Source organism: Salvelinus sp. IW2-2015, linkage group LG18 (genome assembly GCF_002910315.2).
Source record: "Salvelinus sp. IW2-2015 linkage group LG18, ASM291031v2, whole genome shotgun sequence".
Lineage (NCBI taxonomy): Eukaryota > Metazoa > Chordata > Actinopteri > Salmoniformes > Salmonidae > Salvelinus > Salvelinus sp. IW2-2015.
The window spans coordinates 37,657,621-37,681,854 of record NC_036858.1 but is presented as its reverse complement, the minus strand read 5'-3'; the positions used below and the strand labels follow the sequence as shown (position 1 = coordinate 37,681,854).

At 42.1% G+C, this 24,234-nt stretch overlaps 1 long non-coding RNA gene across 1 annotated transcript; it reads right to left on the bottom strand.

Annotated features, from left to right (window-relative positions):
- Nucleotides 1–9,445: 9,445 nt before the first annotated feature.
- On the bottom strand, nucleotides 9,446–18,233 carry LOC139029159 (uncharacterized). The gene is made up of 2 exons (XR_011481443.1): nucleotides 17,790–18,233; nucleotides 9,446–11,325 (listed from the first exon to the last, which is right to left on the bottom strand). It is a non-coding gene; the product is annotated as an uncharacterized lncRNA (long non-coding RNA).
- Between the last annotated feature and the right edge of the window lie 6,001 nt (nucleotides 18,234–24,234).

The window sequence follows — 24,234 nt, the reverse complement described above, 5'->3', positions numbered from 1 at the left end:
ACACACCACAGAGCACCAAATATTCTTTACATCTTCAACATTGGAATTACTACAAAACTTATTGTATGACCTCTTATACACTGTTTTAGGCTCAAGATTTGGAACTTTGGTTTTCCTAGATATGGCTACTATATTATGATGACTACATCTGATGGATTTAGATACTGCTTTAGAGCAGATTTCTGCAGCGTTAGTAAAGATGTGATCAATACTTGTGGATAATTTAACTCCTGTGCTGTTTGTAAATACTCTGGTAGGTTGACTGATAACCTGAACCAGGTTGCAGGCAGTGACTGGTGACAGTTTGAAGCTTTTTCTTGAGTAGGCAGCTTGATGAAAGCCAATCAATATTTAGGTCACCCAGAAAAATGTACCTCTGTTGATATCCCATACAGTTGAAGTCGGAAGTTTACATACACTTAGGTTGGAGTCATTAAAACTTGTTTTTCAACCATTCTACACATTTCTTGTTAACAAACTATAGTTTTGGCAAGTCGGTTAGGACTATTTCACTTTTAACTCACTGTATTAGATTATTTCACTTATAACTCACTGTATCACAATTCCAGTGGGTCAGAAGTTTACATACACTAAGTTGACTGTGCCTTTAAACAGCTTGGAAAATTCCCGAAAATTATGTCATGGCTTTAGAAACTTCTGATAGGCTAATTGACATAATTTGAGTCAATTGGAGGGGTACCTGTGGATGTATTTCAAGGCCTACCTTCAAACTCAGTGCCTCTTTGCTTGACATCATGGAAAAATCAAAAGAAATCAGCCAAGACCTCAGAAAAAAATGGTAGACCTCCACAAGTCTGGTTCATCCTTGGGAGAAATTTCCAAACGCCTGAAGGTACCATGTTCATCTGTACAAACAATAGTATGCAAGTATAACACCATGGGACCACGCAGTCATCATACCGCTCAGGAAGGAGACGTGTTCAGTCTCCTAGAGATGAACGTACTTTGGTGCGAAAGGTGCAAATCAGTCCCAGAAGAAGAGCAAAGGACCTTGTGAAGATGCTGGAGGAAACAGGTACAAAAGTATCTATATCCACATATCGATATAACCTGAAAGGCCGCTCAGCAAGGAAGAAGCCACTGCTCCAAAACCACCATAAAAAAGCCAGACTACGGTTTGCAACTGCACATGAGGACAAAGATCATACTTTTTGGAGAAATCTCCTCTGGTCTGATGAAACAAAAATAGAACTGTTTGGCCATAATGACCATCATTATGTTTGGAGGAAAAAGGGGGATGCTTGCAAGCCGAAGAACACCATCCCAACCGTGAAGCACGGGGGTGGCAGCATCATGTTGTGGGGGTGCTATGCTGCAGGAGGGACTGGTGCACTTCACAAAATAGATGGCATCATGAGGATGGAAAATTATGTGGATATATTAAAGCAACATCTCAAGACATCAGTCAGGAAGTTAAAGCTTGGTCGCAAATGGGTCATCCAAATGGACAATGACCCCAACTATACTTCCAAAGTTGTGGCAAAACGGCTTAAGGACAACAAAGTCAAGGTATTGGAGTGGCCATTCCAAAGCCCTGATCTCAATCCAATAGAACATGTGTGGGTAGAACTGAAAAAGCGTGTGCGAGCATGGAGGCCTACAAACCTGACTTAGTTACACCAGCTCTGTCAGGAGGAAGGGACCAAAATTCACCCAACTTATTGTGGGAAGCTTGTGGAAGGCTACCCGAAACGTTTGACCCAAGTTAAAAGAATTTTAAAAGCAAGCTACCAAATACTAATTGAGTGTATGTAAATTCTGACGACTGGGAATGTAGATGAAAGAAATATAAGCTGAAATAAATCATTCTCTCTACTATTATTCTGACATTTCACATTCTTAAAATAAAGTGGTGATCATAACTGACCTAAGACAGGGAATTTTTACTAGGATTACATTTCAGGAATTGTGAAACTGAGTTTAAATGTATTTGGCTAAGGTTATGTAAACGTCCAACTTCAACTGTACGTTATCAAGCATGCGGCTGCCTGTGTGTGAGACTGACATTCACTCTCCTTCCAGATTGGAACTTTTGCCTTGGCTTCTTGATGTTTTTCTCTGTTTTGTTCAGTTCCTCTCAATGATTTGGACTGGAAACTCGTGCAGGTGTTGTGTCTGCACCTGATAAGAAGTGTGATACTTCCTGTCTGTACCACCAGTGGGCTCCAGGGATTTGTCTCTGTCAGAGTTGGTGTGATCATCATTGTTTTCTTACATTCACACCTTTTTAACAAGAAATCTTTCATTATTTTGGCCAATCAAAAGTTTCATATCTAACACATTGTTTCATGATATTAATAATATTATACATTTATTTGTAAGAGGTGCATATGATGCATTACATCAGATTTAGCATTCACTTGTTCTCATCTACAGCTACATGTATTAAATCAGAGACATTTAGAAAGTGTATACTGTATATAGGTAAACATTGTGACCTTGAAGATAAGATAACATGTGGCGAATAAGAAGGAAAATATAAATAAGAAAACTTTATTGTTGGACATAGACAATAAACTCACCACTACTGTGTAAAATCGATTAAATATTATAGGCCCAATGAGGTCAAAAATATAACTCCAATTAAATCGGCTTAAATATCTACAGTGCCTTGCAGTGCCTGCAATGCCAAAAATATTCATCCCCCTTGGCGTTTTTCCTATTTTGTTGCATTACAACCTGTCATTTAAATTGATTTTTATTGGGATTTCATTTAATGGACATACACAAAATAGTCCAAATTGGTGAAGTGAAATGAAAAAAATAACTTGTTTAAAAAAAGATATTATACAAAAAACGAAAAAGTGGTGCGTGCGTATGTATGTATTCATCCCCTTTGCTATGAAGACCCTGAATAAGACCCGGTGCAACCAGTTACGTTCAAAAGTCACATAATTTGTAAAATAAAGCCCACCTGTGTGCAATCTAACTGTCACATGATCTGTCACATGATCTCACCACCATCACCACCAAGCAAGCGGCACCATGAAGACCAAGGAGCTCTCCAAACATGTCAGGGACAAAGTTGTGGAGAAGCACAGATCAGGGTTAGGTTATAAAAAATATCAGAAACTTTGAACATCCCACGGAGCACCATTAAATCCATTATTAAAAAATGGAAAGAATTTGGCACCACAACAAACCTGCCAAGAAAAGGCTGCCCACCAAAACTCACGGACCAGGCACGGAGGGCATTAAACAGAGAGGCAACAAAGAGACCAAAGATAACCCTGAAGGAGCAGCAAAGCTCCACTGCAGAGATTGGAGTATCTGTCCATAGGACCACTTCAAGCCGTACACTCCACAGAGCTAGGCTTTACGGAAGAGTGGCCAGAAAAAAAGAAGAAAAAAAAGAAAACACGTTTGGTGTTCGCCAAAAGGCATGTGGGAGACTCCCCAAACATATGGAAGAAGGTACTTTGGTCAGATGAGACTAAATTGAGCTTTTTGGCCATCAAGGAAAACGCTATGTCTGGCGCAAACACAACACCTCCCATTACCCCGAGAACCCCATCCCCACAGTGAAGCATGGTGGTGGCAGCATCATGCTGTGGGGATTTTTTTCATCGACAGGGTCTGGGAAACTGGTCAGAATTTAAGGAATGATGGATGGCACTAAGTACAGGGAAATTCTTGAGGAAAACCTTTTTCAGTCTTCCAGAGAGGACAATGACCCTAAGCATACTGCTAAAGCAACACTCGAGTGGTTTAAGGGGAAACATTTAAATGTCTTGGAATGGCCTAGTCGAAGCCCAGACCTCAATCCAATTGAGAATCTGTGGTATTACTTAAAGATTGCTGTACACCAGTGGAACCCATCCAACTTGAAGTAGCTGGAGCAGTTTTGCCATGAAGAATGGGCAAAAATCCCAGTGGCTTGCAGTTGTAATTGCTGCAAAAGGTGGCTCTACAAAGTATTGACTTTGGGGGGGTGAATAGTTATGCACGCTCAAGTTTTCTGTTTTTAGTCTTATTTCTTGTTTGTTTCACAATAAAAAATATTTTGCATCTTCAAAGTGGTAGGCATGCTGTGTAAATCAAATGATACAAACTTGCAAAATATCTATTTTAATTCCAGGTTGTAAGGCAACAAAATAGGAAAAATGCCAAGGGGGGTGAATACTTTCGCAAGCCACTGTATGGAAAGACTTGAAAATGTATTTCTTGCAATTTTCAACAACCAACATGTAATATCTCAAGGGTGTAAATACATATGTAAATAAGATATATTTACGTATCTAACATTTCTAAAAACATCTTTTCACTTTGTCATTATGTGGGGCATTGTCTGTAGATGGGTAAGAGAAAAGAGAAAAAAATCTATTTAATCCATTTTAATTTCCAGCTGTAACACAACAAAATGTGGAATAAGTCAACGGGTATGAATACTTTCTGAAGGCACTGTACAGTTTACCGTATCTGGCGCTAATAGTGGAATAATAGTGTTTCAAAGTACTACTTACCCGCCAGTGTTGTGATTCACTGTGATATTCCACTATTGATTTCTCCCGCCTGAGCGGCATTCTTTGTCAGAATGGGAAAGCTGTTCTGACTGTGGCAATGTTATCTAGTGGAAATCGTCATTTCCTGGTTGCTAAAATTCTATACCATTCGCTCAATTACAATTTATGTGAGAAAACAAGTACTGAATAGTGTAGGGAATCATTGTACCATCTATATCTCTGCAAAACAAAAAATATAGTTTTTACAGCTGTAACCTGGAATTGAGCGAACAGTGTAGAATTGAAGCAACCAGAAAATGAGTGTGATTTTAACTAGATAACACAGCCAGAAAGTCAGAACAGCTTTCCTATTTTGACAACAGATGGTGCTCCGGCTTTTGAAATCAATTGGCGAATATCACAGTCAATCACAACACTGGCAGGCAAGTAATACTGTGAAACACTATCAATCCACTATTACTGCAGATATATTATGGAAATTTTCTGAAATTACAGTGCAAACATAAAATAAAAACATCCTATATGTACCACCTTTAAGGTTATGTTTAAAATCAGATTTTAAGACTTTGTGGCTGTGCAGCAGAGCTGCCTCCAGAACAAGATTCATGACGAAAAACGCTAAACTGCGTTTCTCACCCGGAATTGGACTTGTTTAGGTTTCAGGGTTTCAGTCTGGGGTCAAAACTAGCTGTTACTCTGAGAGAACTTCTGCTTTTTCTAAGGCACAGAAAGAGACGTGAAAAGAAAATAGGCCTACACCAGTAAGCACAAAGACAGTGCGTGTGTATGAAACATTTATTTGACCAAGGAGTTGACCATTAATTAAATAATAAATTATATATGGTTAAGGGGATTCACAGGAGGTTTCATGAGATGGAATAACACGCACACACACAAACCAAACACACGCGCTGTACTTGGTTGACCTTTGGCAACCCTTCTGGCCAGACTGTTGTTTTGATCCAAACACTTAGCACAACTCTCACATAATCCTGCCTCTCCAGCTGTCCAAATACATGTTTTTCTGTATCTGTTTGTGACTGATTTAATGAGTGTAACAGCACTATGTGTGTGTGTGTGTGTGTGTGTGTGTGTGTGTGTGTGTGTGTGTGTGTGTGTGTGTGTGTGTGTGTGTGTGTGTGTGTGTGTGTGTGTGTNTGTGTGTGTGTGTGTGTGTGTGTGTGTGTGTGTGTGTGTGTGTGTGTGTGTGTGTGTGTGTATGTGTGTGTGAGTGTACAGTGCCTTCAGAAAGTATTCATACCGCTTAACTAATTCCACATTTTGTACAGCCTGAATTAAAAATGGATCAAATCTATTTCTCTTCCATCGACATACAATACCCCATAATGACAAAGTGAAAACATGTTTTTTCGAAATGTTAGCAAATTGATTGAAAATGAAATACAGATATCTCATTTACAGTGCATTCGGAAAGTATTCAAATCCGGTGTTTCCTCCGACACGTTGGTGCTGCTGGCTTCCGGGTTAAGAAGGCAGGTGTTAAGAAGCGCGGTTTGGGGGTCATGTTTCGGAGGACGCATGATATAACCTTCGCCTCTCCCAAGCCCTATGTGGAGTTGCAGTGATGAGACAAGATTGCAATTGGATATCACGAAATAGGGGAGAAAAAGGGGGTAAAATAAAACAAATTTTAAAATATTTTTTTTTACATAAGTATTCAGACCCTTTGCTATGAGACTCGAAATTAAGCTCAGGTGCATCCTGTTTCCATTGATCATCTTTGAGATTCTTGATTGGAGTCCACCTGTGGTAAATTCTATTGATTGGACATGATTTGGAAAGGCTCACACCTGTCTATATAAGGTCCCACAATTGACAGCATGTCAGAGCAAAAACCAAGAACACAGGTCCCAAGAACACAGTGGCCTCCATCATTCTTAAATGGAAGAAGTTTGGTACCACCAAGACTCTTCCTAGAGCTGGCCGGCTGGCCAAACTGAGCAATTGGGGGAGAAGGGCCTCGGTTATGGAGGTGACCAAGAACCCGATGGTCACTGACAGAGCTCCAGAGTTCCTCTGTGGAGATGGGAGAACCTTCGAGAAGGACAACCATCTCTGTAGCACTCCACCAATAAGAACTTTATGGTAGAGTGGCCAGACGGAAGCCACTCCGCAGTAAAAGGCACATGACAGCTTGCTTGGAGTTTGCCAAAAGTTACCTAAAGGACTCTCAGACCATGAGAAACAAGATTCTATGGTCTGATGGAACCAAGTTTGAACTCTTGGCCTGAATACCAAGCGTCACGTCTGGAGAAAACCTGGCACCATCCCTACGGTGAAGCATGGTGGTGGCAGCATCATGCTGTGTGGATGTTTTTCAGCGGCAGGGACTGGGAGATGAGTCAGGATCGAGGGAAAGATGAACGGAGCAAAGTAGAGAGATCCTTGATGACAACCTGCTCCAGAACGCTCAGGACCTCAGACTGGGGCGAAAGTTCACCTTCCAACAGGACAACGACCCTCAGCACACAGCCAAGACAACACAGGAGTGATTATGGGACAAGTCTCTGAATATCCTTGAGTGTCCCAGCCAGAGCCCGGACTTGAACCCGATTTAAATTCTCTGGCGAGACCTGAAAATAGCTGTGCAGCGACGCTACCCATCCAACCTGACAGAGCTTGAGAGGATCTGCAGAGAAGAATGGGAGAAACTCCCCAAATACAGGTGTGCCAAGGTTGTAGCGTCATGCCCAAGAAGGTGCTTCAACAAAGTACTGAGTACTTATGAATACTTAATACTTATGAAAACTTATGTAAATGTGATACAAAATGTTTATAAAAATTCTACAATCCCGTTTTTGCTTTGTCATTACGGGGTACAGTATTGTGTTTAGATTGATGAGGCAAAAAACGATTTAATACATTTTATAATAAGGCTGTAAAGTACCAAATTGTGGTAAAAAATCAAGGGGTCTGAATATTTTCAGAATGCACTGTACATAAGTATTCACACCCCTAAGTCAATACTAGAAGCACCTTTGGCAGCGAATACAGCTGTGATTCTTTCTGGGTAAATCTTTAAAAACCTCTTAAGGATCCGCCTCTTTTTTTCAATTCTCGCCTAAAATGACATACCCAAATCTCACTGCCTGTAGCTCAGGCCCTGAAGCAAGGATATGCACATTCTTGGTACCATTTGAAAGGAAGCACTTTGAAGTTTGCGGAATTTTTTTGTACCAGATTTTGGCCACAGTGTGTGTGCAAAGTTTTAGACTGATCCAATGAACCATTGCATTTCTGTTCAAAATGTTGTATCAAGACTGTCCAAATGTGCCTAATTTGTTTATTAATAACTTTTCATGTTCAAAATTGTGCACTCTCCTCAAACAATAGCATGGTATTATTTCACTGTAATAGCTACTATAAATTGGACAGTGCAGTTAGATTAACAAAAATGTAAGCTTTCTGTCAATATCATACATGTCTATGTCCTGGGAAATGTTATTGTTACTTACAACCTCATGCTAATCATATTAGCCTACGTAGCTCAACCGTCCTGTGGACGGGACATTGATCCCAAAGAAGTTTAAGTGCTTTCCACACCTGGATTGTGCAACATTTGCCCATTATTCTTTAAAAAATTCTCTAACCTCTGTCAAATTGCTAGACTACCATTTTCAGGTCTTGACATAGATGTTCAAGTAACTAGACCGCCCCGGAACATTCACTGTCTTCTTGGTAAGCAACTCCAATGTAGATTTGGCCTTGTTTAGGTTATTGTCCTACTGAAAGGTGAATTCATCACCCAGTGTCTGGTGGAAAGCAGACTGAACCAGATTTTCCTCTTGGATTTGCCTGTGCCTCCATTCCATTTCTACTTTATTCTGAAAAACTCACAAGTCCTTAGTGATTACAAGCATATCCATAACAGAATGCAGCCACCGCTATGCTTAAAGATATGGAGAATGGTATCCAATAATGTGTTTTATTGGATTTGCTCTAAACATAACACTTTATATTCAGAACAAAAAGTGAATTGCTTTGTCAATTTTTTTGCAGTGTTGTGAACAGGATGCATGTTTTGTAATATTTTTTATTCTGTATAGGCTTCCTTTTCACTCATTTAGGTTAGTATTTGGGAGTAACTACAATGTTGTTGATCCATCCTCAGTCTTCTCCTATCACAGCCATTAAACTGTAACAGTTTTAAAATCACTATTGGCCTTATGGTAAATCCCTGTGCGGTTTCCTTCCTCTTCGGCAACTGAGTTTGGAAGGACGCCTGTATCTTTGTAGTGACTGGATGTATTGATAGACCATCCAAAGTGTAATGAATAATTTCACCATGCACAAAGCGATATTCAATGTCTGCTTCAAAAAAATGTTTTTACCCATCTACAAATAGGTGTCCTTCTTTGCGAGGCACTGGAAAACCTCCCTGGTCTTTGTGATTGAATCTCAGTTGGAAATTCACTGCTCAACTGATGGCCTTACAAATAATTGTATGTGTGGGGTACAGAGATAAGGTAGTCATTAAAAAAAATCTAATACTTATTGACTCAAGACATTTCAGCTTCATTTTTAAAAATTAATTAGTAAACATTTGAAAAAACATAATTCCACTTTGACATTATGGGCTATTGTCTGTAGGCCAGTGAAAACAAATCTAAATGTAATCCATTTTAATTCTGGCTGTAACACAACAAAATTTGCAATACGTCAAATGGTGTGAATAGTTTCTAAAGGCACTGAATGTGTGTGTGAGGCAGGTTGGTCAGCCAGCTCTTTCATTGACCACAGAAATACCCAGGTCAGCTCTACGTTACTCTATGTTTCAGTTCCTCGTGGCAGAGAGAGACAAGGAGTGATTTAAAGTTTGGAATAGAGAGAAAGCATGTGAATCCCCTAATCAGTTCAAGAGAGACCAACAGCACCACAAAAGTTTCGAGGATGATAGCAAACCCATTAATGTTTTACTCTCATTGAGACAATCACACACATTATTCATTACACAACAGCCTTTATTAATGATATTAAATAATAGATGAAAAAACATATTTTGACTGTTATTATGTTTACTAAGCACACACACTAACACAGACACTTTCACATGTACCCTATTTGAATAGCTGGAGCGCACCCTGCTTAAGTCTCTGCAGTCTTTTCAAACCTGCAATGGTGAGTCATAAAGGAAAGAGGGGAGAAAAGCAGTGTTCAATGTGGAATCAGGCCTATGGTATTCTGAATAATATCAGAGATGAGGCAAAGCGAGAGGATTTACTCTGCCCAAAATATGGTCGTGTGATAAGACCAAGGGCGGATTTTTTTTGTATGGAGGTCTATGAGACAGATATGAATTACGTGAGGTTTATTTAGTCTGATACAAGTTTCGTAATGTTTAGGCTGTTACAAATGTACTGATATAAGTGGATTCACGTGGAAAACCTGCACGACTTAGTTCAGGTTGGAACGGTCCCACCTGATCTCGCCTCCCACTTGCATTCCATCTTTGAGGACATGTATTTCCATTGTCAGAGCAGTCACTTGACTATCTTGTCTATACAATAGATTGTTTTTGATAATACAGTATTTAATGCAGTAATTATACGGCACTTCCTAAGCAATGTGAGATCTGCAAGGCTAGCCTGCCCTCTTCTGGTGAATTGAAGGGAAAGACAATATATTCAACATTGCCTTTAACATTGTAAACCATGGAGACAGGACACCCTCTAACCTAAATAAAGTCAAAGCTTATACACTACAAAAGTATGTAGACACCCCTTGAAATTAGTGCAGTCAGCTATTTCAGCCACACCCGTTGCTGACAGGTGTTTAAAATTGACCACACAGCCATGCAATCTCAATAGGAAAACATTGACAGTAGAATGGCCTGTACTGAAGAGCTCAGTATCTTTCAAAGTGGTACCGTCATAGGATGCCACCTTTCCAACAAGTCAGTTAGTCACATTTTTGCCCTGCTAGAGCTGCCCCAGTCAACTGTAAGTGCTGTTATTGTGAAGTAGAAATGTCTAGGAGCAACAACGGCTCAACTGCTAAGTGGTAGGCTACACAATCTCACTGAATGCGGCCTCCGAGTGCTGAAGAGCGTAAAAATCATCTGTCTTCGGTTGCAACACTCACTACCGAGTTCGAAACTGCCTCTGGAGGTAACGTCAGCATAATAACTATTTGTCGGGAGCTTCATGAAATGGGTTTCCATGACCAAGCAGCTGCACACAAGCCTAAGCCTACCATGCGCAATGCCAAGCGTCGGGCTGGAGTGGTGTAAAACTCGCCGCCATTGGACTCTGGAGCAGTGGAAATGAGTTCTCTGGAGTGATGAATCACGCTACCTGCCAATGCATAGTGCCAACTGTAAAGTTTGGTGGAGGAGGAATAATGGTCTGGGGCTGTTTTTCATGGTTCGGGCTATTCCCCTTAGCTCCAGTGAAGGGAAATCTTAACGCTACAGCATACAATGACATTCTAGACGATTCTGTGCTTCTAACATTGTGGCAATAGTTTGGGGAAGGCCCTTCCCTGTTTTAGTATGACAATGCCCCCGTGCACAAAGCGAGGTCCATACAGAAATGGTTTGTCGAGATTGGTGTGGAAGAACTTGACTTGCCTGCACAGAGCCCTGACCTCAACCCCATGGGATCGCCCAACATCAGTGCCCGACCTTACTAATGCTTGCGGCTGAATGGAAGCAAGTCCCCGCAGCAATGTTCCAACATCTAGTGGAAAGCCTTCCCAGAAGAGTGGAGGTTGTTATAGCAGCAAAGGGGGGACCAACTCCATATTAATGCCCATGATTTTGGAATGAGATGTTCGACGAGCAGGTGTCCACATACTTTTAGTGTATTTCTTCCTCTGATGTCTGTATTGAAGAGAGAGAGAGAGGGTAAGAGTAGGGAAAACAGAGTTAAACCCAAAAGAACATTGGGGTTAAGGAGTAATAACAGTAGAACAAGGGCACTAAAGCTAACCCATCCCATGGAGGAAGGGTGGGAGACATGGAGAGGGCTGTGTGTCTCTGTGGGGTCATATGAAGGTATTTATAGCTACTTCCTCTTGCGCTCCCTTTTGCCATGATGTCATTCACGTAAGTCTGTGTGTGTGTGTTTCCTGTAGCGTGTCTGTTTAACATTTGAGTCATTGAGCACTCTCTTATCCAGAGCAACTTTCAGGAGCAATTCGAGTTAAGTGCCTTGCTCAAGGGCATATTTTCCGATTTTTCAGAGTCGGCTCAGGGATTCAAACCAGCAATCTTTAGGTTACTGGTCCAATGCTCTGAACCACTAGGCTACCTGCCTAGACACATCTATTGTGAGATGGGTGGTACCGTCCCACCAGCGCCGACATCAGCTGGTCACAGCCAATCAGAGGGCGACCCCTACCCGTTTCATGCTTCGGCTCGGCCGGCATTCCGAAAACAGGCCACTATATTCCGGGAGCGTTCCCGAGTCAGGCAGCGCAAACATCCCACTCCCGGCTGAAAGAGGGCACCGCTGAGAGTGTAGGATGTTTACACTGACTGAAGCCCGGAGAGGTCATAGGTCAGAAGTTAGAACTCACTCTTACACACAGATCAAGGGTAAGATTACCCTAATCATAAACTTTCCTTGTCCCCTTTCCTTCAAGAACACTGTTTGGTAAAAGGACTTGACAAGTTTCCACCGTGTTGCTTGCCAGTGGTCAGAAAGGGTAGTAGATAAAGGTAGTATCCTAGACAAGGAAAGGAATTTCGAACTATTGAGATGCAGCCCATGATGAGGAAAACAAGATGGCAGACGACTCCCACGGAATAGCATTATCTGACATTTGAGATCCCTGGGCCCCTGGCCCGTGTTCAGCTTTCCCTCACCCCCCCGCCTCTCTTCTCTCCTGAGGATGTAACCCCTCCCTGCCACTGTTAATCAACTAGCCTGAACAGAGCCTTGCAGTCATTTCCTATCCTCCCTCTCCCTTTCTCCCACTCTCTTATTCTGAACTCCTTTGGGCACAGTCATCAGAGATGGTGCTAACAGACACACAGCATAAGGAAAAGTAGCAGTGTGTGTGTGTGTCCAGTTCGTTCACTTTTCAATGGTCATGAGGGAAAGGAGACACAGTAAGAAAACCATCTAACTGAACTAAGAGAATTGAGACTCATCCATATTTGTAATCACTGTGGGTTTGCTCCCCTGGGATGGCCTGTCAAACTAAGAGCTGTCCAGAGTGCTGAAACAGGGTGTGCGCCCCTAAACATATTTGGATTTAATTGATCAATTCATGTTACAGAATGGCTAGAGTCCACGGCTCTATGTGCGCGCTAGAGTAAGCCTCTTCGTTTTAATGGCAGACACAGTTGACTCTGTAAGCCTAATAGTGATGGCTATAACAGTTGTCGCTATGTAAAAATATCTGTATAGTAGTTGCGATGATAATAGCAGTTGGCAGCTGCAAACATCCGACTGAAAGCCCTATATGAAACACCAGCTTTCAGTCAAGGATGTTTACAGTAGCCCATACTGCCAGTTGTCCTGGAGAGTGTATATGCACACTGCTAAAACCACACATCGGGCATTAGTTGAACTATGCTTTAGTAACATACAGCATAGCCATATATGTATAGCTCCAGTTCAGTTTGGCCAACTATCGCCATGTTAGCACCAAAGGTCCCACAACATGCTAACTACATTGTCATTGTATTGGAACAGTTGGCGCCTTTCAAAAATCCCAAATCTCCAACAAACTTGGCTCAGTAGCTACAGCTCTGGAGTCCAGTATAGGGTCACTGGTCTCCAGTATGTTTTCTCTGCCTTTCCTTTGTTGTCCTGTAAGCATGTGACATTCCACGACGGCAGCCCCCCCCACACAATGTACTGGCGTCATATTTCCCATGTAAACACCACACAGGGCTTCTGTTTAGCCATCACACACACTCCCACAGGCACACAAACACACACACACAGATACATATAGGCTTACACACACACCCACATACACACACACACACACAGTGAAATACACTGATTGCCCCTTCACACAAAAAGCACACAAAAAGCAGTGTGTCTGCACTGTAGAACTCTCTCCCAGTGGCCTTTCCACCCCTGATCCCCCAACCAAAACTCTGACTTCCTGCCTCCCCCTGTTAACCCTCTCCTCCTCCCACCATGCAATCACAAAGTGGCCATTTCTGTGTTTACCATACACACTCCCCCACACCCGCCCTAACCCTACCCTCTACTGTGTGACACTGGTGTGTCTCTAAATGTAGGAGATACATGTCTATGATGTGTGTAGTGTTCTTTAAAAGTTTTCCACAAGTGTGTGTGTGTGTCCCTACATGTGCTTGTGCATGTAATCACATGTGTATGCTGTGAAAAGATAAGGTGAGGAATGCATCACTCTATTCTATAGCCCTCCCACCTTATTCCAAGTGCTCTACCACCTAATCCTGTTCCACCATATCAACCAACTCTACCTTTATTTCACATTGAGTGGACAGTTTAAGTGTGTTACTGTTGGGCTAACGTCCTTGGAATGTCTGTTTTCCTGTTCAGCTGTGATACCATCGCTAGCATGGTCGGGTGTGTGGTTGTCTGTATAATGTACACAGTACATGTACGTAAATGTATGCGTGGCTGTCTATGTGTATGTCATACTCGTATGTATGTGTGTCTGGAAACTATATACAGTACATGTGTATCTGTGAGTGTGTGTATCTGAGTGTGTGTATCTGAGTGTGTGTATCTGTGTGTGTGTGTGTGTGTATCTGTGTGTGTGTGTACCACTGTACTGCTCAGGCTGACACTCCCTGCCTCCCTCCCAGTGCTCAGGTCACTGAGGGAACAAAGCAAACTTTATCAGAATACTGCAATCCCACATTCCCCGGATTCTTAGCACTTGGCAACCGGCGAGCACACAGAGCGGAGGAGGGAGATGGGGGAGGGAGGGAGGGAGAGAGGGGGGGAAGGGTGGGAAGCACTGCCTTTCAGTTCTATTTCCATACAGTAGCATTCCTCACTCTTCAAAACGGACCATTCCCGCTGTACTCATAGGTCCAAAACCTCTCCTGCTAAAAGTATCACGTCTGTAATGTGTTATGCATGTGTTGTAATTCCATGTGTCCCTTATGAGGTGCCTTCGCGGTCCTAAATCAAATACAATGTGTAAATGTGTTGGTCACGAACTGAGGGCAGTGTGACCTGTAAATGTTAACATGGTATACCGTATCAAAGGTCCCGCCCTTTTATAGTGCATTCCCTGTCTCCGTGGAAGGTGTCAAAGTCACAGCAAGGTTATGACTCCACCCACAGAAGACTGTAAACAGAGTAGTGTGATATAGGAGGTCGTGGGATACAGTGAAGAAAGGGTTAACGCTAGCTTCTACAGTAGCAGACTGAGCGGCAGTGTGTCTGAGAACTTTACTGCAAACAAGCTGGTAATGAGAGGTGCTGAGTTTACAGTGCTCTCTATCTCTGGGCTTCTGTGAGCTCTTGGTCACTCTCAAAGTAGAACACAGACACACAAACACTGGACGGAGAACCCTGAATCTTGCTCGGATCAAGGGCCTCAATCATCAAAGCATTCCACCTAAAATCACGCCTGAGCCACATTTCTCTTGCCTGCCTGTTGGCAGACACACACACACACACACTGTAGCGTAGCAGACCTCACAAGAGGAGAAAGGGGGCCAACAAACAGACTATCACTGCCTCCAGTTGACAGGCTTCCTACAACAGCACAGTCTACAGATCTCAGTGACTACAGTGAAACCCACTATGCAGAGTGGGTTTCTCTACTGTAGCCTCACATTTCTTTTTATTTTACCTTTATTTAACTAGGCAAGTCAGTTAAGAACAAATTCTTATTTACAATGACGGCCTACCCTAACCCAGACGACGCTGGGCCAATTGTGCATGGGACTCCCAATCACGTCCGGTTGTGGTACAGCCTGGAATCGAACCAGGGTCTGTCTGTAGTGACACCTCTAGCACTGAGACACAGTGCCTTAGTCCGCTGTGCCATTCGGGATCATGAAGACCTAGACATAATAACCTCAACAGTCCCCAGCTGATTATAAACGCCTTGCTCTTCGCCTATGCAGACTTGTGACATCCATACTCCTTGGCTATGCAGGCTTATAACCTCCAAACCACCTAGCATTGCAGATTATTGTTCTGGCCAGCGGCCACCATCTTTTGCTTTAACATAAACAACTCTCAACCATGCTCATAGCCACTCTGCAGTAACCTCAACACTGCTCCTCTATGAGAACTGATGACCTCATTCACACCACTAGCTTATGAAGTCATATGACCGCCACACTCTTTGCCTACGTAGGTTTGTGACCTTCCCATTCCACAACTATGAATTCTTATGGAAGGCCCTAAAAATTGTCAATGACTCCAGCCGCCCAATTCATAAACTGTTCTCTCTGCTACCGACTATCTGAAAGAGTCTTTTTGTTCTTTTGACTCTCACATACACTGCTGCTACTGTCTAATTCCCATCCTGTTGTCTAGTAACTTTATCCCTACCTATATGTACATCTCTACCTCAATTACCTCATACCCCTACACATCGACTCAGTTATTCACTGTGTTATTATTTTTTCAAAAAATAATCTCTGCATTGTTGGGAAGGGCCTGTAAGTAAGCATTTCACTGTTAGACTACCCCTGCTGTTTACAAAGCATGTGTCAAATAAAATGTGATTTGATTTATGACCTTCAATCTCCTAAATCCTTATGAAGGCTTGTGGTTGTCACACTGCCTGGGATGTGTGTGTTTAGCTCAGTCCTTCGGTTCGGACACGTGTTTCCATACCCTATCTGATAGCACAGACTCTGCCCCCTCAACCCCCCTCTCATCTTTTCTCTCTCAAGCTTTTTCCGAGAAACTCTGAGACGCCCCAGGGTGGCAGTCAGATGACCTTGGGACAGGGCTCTGCCGGAACTTAATCGAAACGCTGGTATTCCGAGCACGATCGTGAACGCTAACAGGACAGGTGAGCCATGACACTGGAACACTGATTAACACTGCTAACTCTCAAAGGTCTGCCAGGGGTTAACGTCCTGACACCCGTGATCCCAATACAAGTGGAGCAGAACAATTTCCTGCATAATACTAAGCTTGAGAGAGAACAATTTAAAAGTCAGTCATGGAGGTGGGTCTAAACTTAATGGGTGAAAGAGTGTGTGTGCATGTGGATGTGTTTAACTATACTTGTGGGGTCCAGAAGACCCCACAAGAATAGTAAACTAACAAAAATTGGACCATTTTGTTAGTCCCCACAAGGTCAAATGCTATTTCTAGGGGGTTTAGAGTTAAGATTAGAAATAGTGTTAGGGTTAGAATTATGTTTAGGGTTGGGAGCTAGGGTTAGTTTTAGGGTTAGGACTAAGGTTAGGTTTTGGAGTTAAGGTTAGGGTATGGGAAAATAGGATTGTTAATGGGACTAAATTGTGTCCCCAAAAGGTTAGTTATTATAGACTGTGTGTGTGTGTGTGTGTGTGAGAGAGAGCTGATGTGTATGTGCTTGTATGTGTTTGTGCTCTTGCATTCATGTTTGTGAGTGTGTGTGTGTCTCCACAGTGAAAGAAGAATGGCTAACTCACACTCCCAGCCCAGTATAAACTCCATGCCCTGGCCTGTTCTGAGAGACAGGAAGTGCTCCTATCATCTCCATGGGAAAGAGTGGAGCCGGAGACCCCTCCTCAAACAGAAGGCGGGTTTAGATCAACACACAAAACAGGTTCTCACACACAAAGAGCTTCCCTTTACAATACCTTACAGAAACCCACTAACCCTTACAGTTTAACTATCACTATTTAGAGGTGAAAATCATGGCATGCCTTTGTGATGTATGTCAGTGTTTTCAGGAGGATGTTATATAGATACATTTGGAGGTAGAAGTAAAATAAAGAGTACCAGAGCCATATCTATAACTTGGGGGTATAATAAACAATATATAAAAAGTCAGCTATAAGCCTAACTAGCACACTAGGCTATTTATCCCTGAATAAATGGTGCAATTTTTTGTTCTCAACAATCAATTCGTATTTATAAATGTTTCTAAGCATGATTTCCTTTGTTTCTAAAGATTCAATAATAGTCTTGTCTGGACCATGAAATAGAAGCGCTTTCTTCCCGCCATGAATGGCTGGCTATTCTCCCCGAGCATTACAGCGCCATTGAACTGCTTGGGGATTCAATTGACACATCCCAGTGGAACTGCCGAGATGCGCCATGAATATTTTTTCTCCCTGAGGAAACAGAGGAGGTGGAATAGTTGAGGTTGAGGCTCTTCCAACAGCTATCATCGTTTTCTTTGGACATACTCTAGGCTACTTACCGCTTCACCTCATCAACGAAAATGTAAAAAGTTAACAGCGTTAGGCAAGTTATGCCGGTCCGGGACGAATATACTCTCCGCTTTCGCGGTACAGGCAGCCCGATAGTAGGTTGATAGTAGGTTGTACCGTAGTGTTTGCAAGAATGGACAACCGCCGGTATCATGCTGCGTTAAAATCAGTCTCCGTTGTGTCTCTGACAATGCCAACCTGGACACAGCATTCCCAGTTGAGGCAGTTCAGTTGCCTTCAGATAAAGTTCACAATAACACCAGAAAATTATCCAGAAAAACACACTTATCTGGCTGTAAAGTGTGGATGTACAGAACTGCAAAATGTTAAAATCTTCTGAGGGGACAGTTGCCGTCCTTGTCCTCCGTCTTTTTCGAGCTGTCACCCTTTCTTCCGTCCTGTCAGTCTGGAGTTTTTCTATTAGGATTCTTGGACTCGAGTCCCTCCCCTTTCTGGCAGAGCTGACCAATGGCAGACCGGACTGTGCGCATCAAAGGGGAAATAATAGCCTGTTCACCAACGTAACCTTGCGGGCGTCCTTCCGTTGCCATCCATGACCTCCAACTGTCCGTCGGTGTTCCAAGGCTCCAGAATAGCACCTCCACCCGTTATCTTTTACGTAGGCAACATTGAATTAGTGGTGAGTTGACAATTTCCCTTAAACGCACACACATCCCTCTGCAATGTGTTCCTCTATAGTTTTCACCTGGCCTATGGAATCTGTGAAATGAAATGACCAATGTGCCCATTGCCCTACTGAAGAAATTAGAATAGTAGCCTCATAATATACTGTCTGTAATTTGGGGTCAGATACTATAGATTAATAGGAGAACAGGAAATAAACTTTTTATGTCTCTGATGCCCTTGGTCACTTTCACACATGCATGCAGGCGCACACACAGACCGATCTGACGAATAGAACTGTAAGATGCCCATGCATCTCCCCCTATTTCCAAAGCAATGTTTAGGACACAAACCAGCCTTGCCAGGAGAAACCAGCAGGGTAGCAGAGCAGGTTTGACTGTCAGAGGAGAGGTTCTGTGTTTGTACTCATAGCAGTAATGTGAGATGGGGGTTGTCTCAGGGTGAGTGGCAGTGACACCCAAAGCACCTTCAGATCCCTCTATACCACACATGTCCTGTCTCAATCAAATCTAACCACTTTGGGGATGACATCTCAGGTGACAAATGGTATCATTTATCTCCTTTCCATCACCAATACTGATTTGAGCAGGCAGGATTTCTTTGTCTTTTTTTTAACACCAGTGCAGGCGAAGGATAGGAGACTGGAAGGGGACACCACTTCCGACTATTGAAATGAAACACAAGGGTTCAGTCAGAATTTCTGATCCCCTACATTTTTGAGATTTTTGAGATGAGATACAACTGAAACCAACTAAAGCAAATTGCTTTTCAGTGACAATCTTTATATTCTGCACCATCTAGTGGAGTAAACCGAGTTGTACATGARCTTTGCCAGTAGGCCACAACACATGGAAGGTGAAAGGGACAATCCATACGTAACTTTGTCCGTAAATCTGCTAGTATTTATGCATGCCATGAACCATCATGGCTTTTAAGGACTCCAAATGAGACATTGAAAGGATAGCCTATGTTTGTTTTAAAAACAAGCTTTATTCCTGAATTCCCATATTTACATTTGATCAACACTTTCCAAATACTGGCTCTAAATATGAGCATTGATTTGAGGATTAGAAAACATTGCAATAATACTGATTCCTAAAGACACAGTTATGGTAAGAGTCTATGGGACGGAAAAATGTCAATTCAGTGCAGTCTATCAATTGTTTGTGTGTCTTCTAGGCTCGTCTATGCTCTTTCCATACCTCCCTCCCTCGCTCTCTCTCTCTTTCCTATGTGTGTGTGTTAGTATCAGTCATCTATACTCTGTATTATTTTGTTTTATTGTATAATGATGTATTATTCTCCACTACAAGCCATAGTGTTTTGTGTGTGTGTTTTAGTGGGGGTAGTCTATGCTCTTTGTGAAGTGTTCTCCAGTGTACAGGCCATCTGCAGGCTGTTGAAGCGAGCGGACCATCAACCATGGGGGTCCACCACAACTTCACCCAGACCTACCACTCTCCTTCATATAGGCCGGGGCCTCATCTGCTGCTGCCTCCTCACTGCTTCCAGGGAGAGCGGATGGATGAATTCGTGCATGGATGAAAGTATAAATGGACAAATGAAGGAATGGATGTCTAGCCCAATGCAACATTACTGACTTCAGTTTATCACTCTGTCTTTATAAATCATATGTGTGTCTGTGTGACACTGTGTGTTTGTGTGTGAGAGAGATAGTTACCTTGCTCCATGTGAAACAGGAGGAGTTTAGCCATGAGTTTGGATGTGTGACCTTCATGATGGCTTCTCCATATCCTGTGGGGGACACTGCCCCACCTTGTTATCAGCATACACCCCCCCCCCCCCCCCCCTACACACACACACACACACACACACACACACACACACACACACACACACACACACACACACACACACACACACAACACACACACACACACACACACACACACACACACACACACACACACCCTTCTACGAAAGAAAAAGGATAAAAGTATTGGGACAGTGACACAATTGTTGTTGTTTTGGCGCTGTACTCCATCACTTTGGATTTGAAATTATACAATGACTGAGGTTAAAGTACAGACTGTCAGCTTTAATTTGAGGGTATTTTCATCCATATCGGGTGAAGATGTCCCCTAAACATAGAATCACATCATGTATCTGTCTCTGACCACAGACAACTTCTGAGCAAATTTGACCACAAATATAAAGTTGCGAATGTGTTTGCAAGCGATGTATAAAAAATATGCTCCAAATGAAAACCAAGATGACTGCATTTAAACATAAACAGTAGGCTAGGGCTGCCCAACCCTCTTCCTGGAGATCTACGGTCCTGTGGGTTTTCAGTCCAACCCTAATTTAACACACCTGATTCTACTAATTAACTGCTCAACCAGAACTTAACTAGCTGAATCAGGTATGCTAAATTAGGGTTGGACTGAAAACAGTAGGCTATAGACCTATTTATTCAATCAGAGTGAAATACATTTCATGTTCAATCAATTGAGTTCTATTTTGCTACTTGTAGGCTACTGTCTGTAATTTGTCTCAATATATTTCATGATCTGTAGTCTTAATGTGTACAATGATGTGCCAAATCGGGGATTTAGTGCATTTTTATTGGGTAAGTTTAAGAATAACCTGCATCAATTTGCAGACTGTGGACCATCTATTGTAATCTTTGCTTAGTCCAGATATTAGTCAGTCAGCCTATACATGTGCATGTCTAGCCAGCTCAAGATGTACTCTTAAGGAGCCTACCTTTAGTCCTTAAGGTCCAAGGATCTTATACAGTTGAAGTCAGAGGTTATCATACACCTTAGCCAAATACATTTAAACTCAGGTTTTTACAATTCCTGACATTTAATCCTAGTAAAAATTCCCCATCTTAAGTCAGTTAGGATCACCACTTTATTTTAAGAATGTGAAATGTCAGAATAATAGTAGAGAATTATTTATTTCAGCTTTTATTTCTTTCATCACATTCCCAGTGGGTGATCAATTTACATACACTCAATTAGTATTTGATAGCATTGCCTTTAAATTGTTTAACTTGGGTCAAACGTTACTGGTAGCCTTCCACAAGCTTCCCACAATAAGTTGATGGAATTTTGGCCCATTCCTCCTGACAGAGCTGGTGTAACTGAGTCAGGTTTGTAGGCCTCCTTGCTCGCACACGCTTTTTCAGTTCTGCCCACGCAATTTATATAGGATTGAGGTCAGGGCTTTGTGATGGCCACTCCAATACCTTGACTTTGTTGTCCTTAAGCCGTTTTGCCACAACTTTGGAAGTATGCTTGGGGTCATTGTTCATTTGGAAGACCCATTTGCGACAAAGTTTTTACTTCCTCACTGATGTCTTGAGATGTTGATTCAATATATCCACATAATTGTCCTACCTCATGATGCCATCTATTTTGATGAAGTGCACCAGTCCCTCCTTCAGCAAAGCACCCCCACAACATGATGCTGCCACCCCGTGCTTCACGGTTGGGATGGTGTTTTTCAGCTTGCAAGCCTCCCCCTTTTCCTCCAAACATAACAATGGTCATGATGGCCAAACAGTCCTATTTTTGTTTCATCAGACCATAGGACATTTCTCCAAAAAGTACGATCTTTGTCCTCATGTGCAGTTGCACACATTGACTTTTTTATTGGCGGTTTTGGAGCAGTGGCTTCTTCCTTGCTGAGAGGCCTTTCAGGTTATGTCGATATAGCGCTTGTTTTACTGTGGATATAGATACTTTTGTAACTGTTTCCTCCAGCATCTTCACAAGGTCCTTTACTGTAGTTCTTCGATTGATTTGCACTTTTCGCACCAAAGTACATTCATCTCTATGAGACAGAACGCGTCTCCTTCCTGAGCGGTATGACGACTGCGTGGTCCCATGGTGTTTATACTTGCATACTATTGTTTGTACAGATGAACATGGTACCTTCAGGCATTTGGAAATTGCTCCCAAGGATGAACCAGACTTGTGGAGGTCCACAATTTTTTTTCTGAGGTCTTGGCTGATTTCATTAGATTTTCCCATGATGTCAAGCAAAGAGGCACTGAGTTTGAAGGTAGGCCTTGAAATACATCCACAGGTACACCTCCAATTGACTCAAATTATGTCAATTAGCCTATTAGAAGCTCCTAAAGCCATGACATCATTTTATGGAATTTTCCAAGCTGTTTAAAGGCACAGTCAACTTAGTGTATGTAAACATCTGACCCATTGGATTTGTGATACAGTGAAATAATCTGTAAATAATTGTTGGGAAAATTATTTGTGTCATGCACAAAGTAGATGTCCTAACCAACTTGCCAAAACTATAGTTTGATAACAAATAAATTGTGGAGTGGTTGAAAAACTAGTTTTAATGACTCCAACCTAAGTGTATGTAAACTTCCAACTTCAACTGTATGTTATTTTCAGTGGTAGACTGGCTCTGGCAGCCAAATACTCCATCTAAACTTGAATTGATTCTCAATTGAGGTACGGTTCTAGAAACATAAAGCCCTTTACTTTCATATCACATCAAATTTATTTCTCAAATGCTAAATATACACTTACTGTACACAGTTTTAACCTGCTTTATCACAGTTGCAGCCAACATTATTTTTAAGTGACAACATGTTTCTTCTGTTACTGACAGGTGTTCTGAGCATGCAAGATAGCTAATTAGCACAGGTGGTCTCTCCGTCTTCCGTAAACACGCGCTGTAACATGGAGATATGGCCGCGTGGGAACACTAACCCTATAAAAGTGTGTATCAATTTAACCTTATGATTTAAAATGTTTTATTTCTCGCTGATATGAAAGATAAGGTCATTATGCTTCCAAAACCGTACCACAAGTGATGTGTGTTAATGTTCAGACCGAGAGCCGGGGCTCTTATCAAAACTCCCCCTTACAGAAGATTCCTTCGTTCAATGACTTATGTGTAATGTAATGGAACTTAGAGTCATGATCAAGGCCTATATGCATATCTTGTAAGTCGCTCTGGATAAGAGCGTCTGCTAAATGACTTAAATGTAAATGTAAATGTACTGGCCTATTTACCCTATGTATGCCTTCACTCAGCTCACACAGTTGTGTATGGAATGTGTTGGCTTGTGGGGACAAACTTCTATTACAAATTACTCTTCTATCTACATCCATATATTTATATCTGCCTGGTTCAGACCACCTGTGGTGAGTTACCAACTCTACAGTCAGCATTCAATAAAGTATATAGCAGTTTCTAGCTAGCCCATACATTACTTTATTTTTTACTAGTGATCTATGAAACTCTTGACAGTGATTCATTTCTAAAAACCATGTCAGTTAATGGGGATATTTTCGTGAATTGGGTAGCTGATCATTGGTTGTTGACCTGAGTGTATTGATTTACCAACATCACTGATTAACATGAGGAATGTTCCTTGACAGAAATTTCTCAACATGTGACTCCACTTACCACATTGTAAATTAAATGCATTTGAAGTAATAGATGTTTTAGCCCGTTCTGTGTATGTGTTTACACGTATGTGCATGTGTTTTGCATTTGAGTGTGGGCGTTTGTGTGAGTATGTACTGTATGCCTGTGCCTCTGCGCCTTTATGAAGCAGTCCAGGAGTGTGAGGCAGCAGTGTGTGTTGTTCAGACTGCTGGCTGTAAAAATCTCCGTAGTAAAACATTAATCCAGCAGGTAGTGAGTGGCTCCACACCAGCACACATTCCTCCACGTCCCAGGGGGTCAGGGTTCACCAAGCCACTCTGCTCCTACCACTACACCGCTTTCTGGATCACTGTTAAAGCTGCAGGTCTCTCTCTCCCTAGTTATTTTCCCTCCATC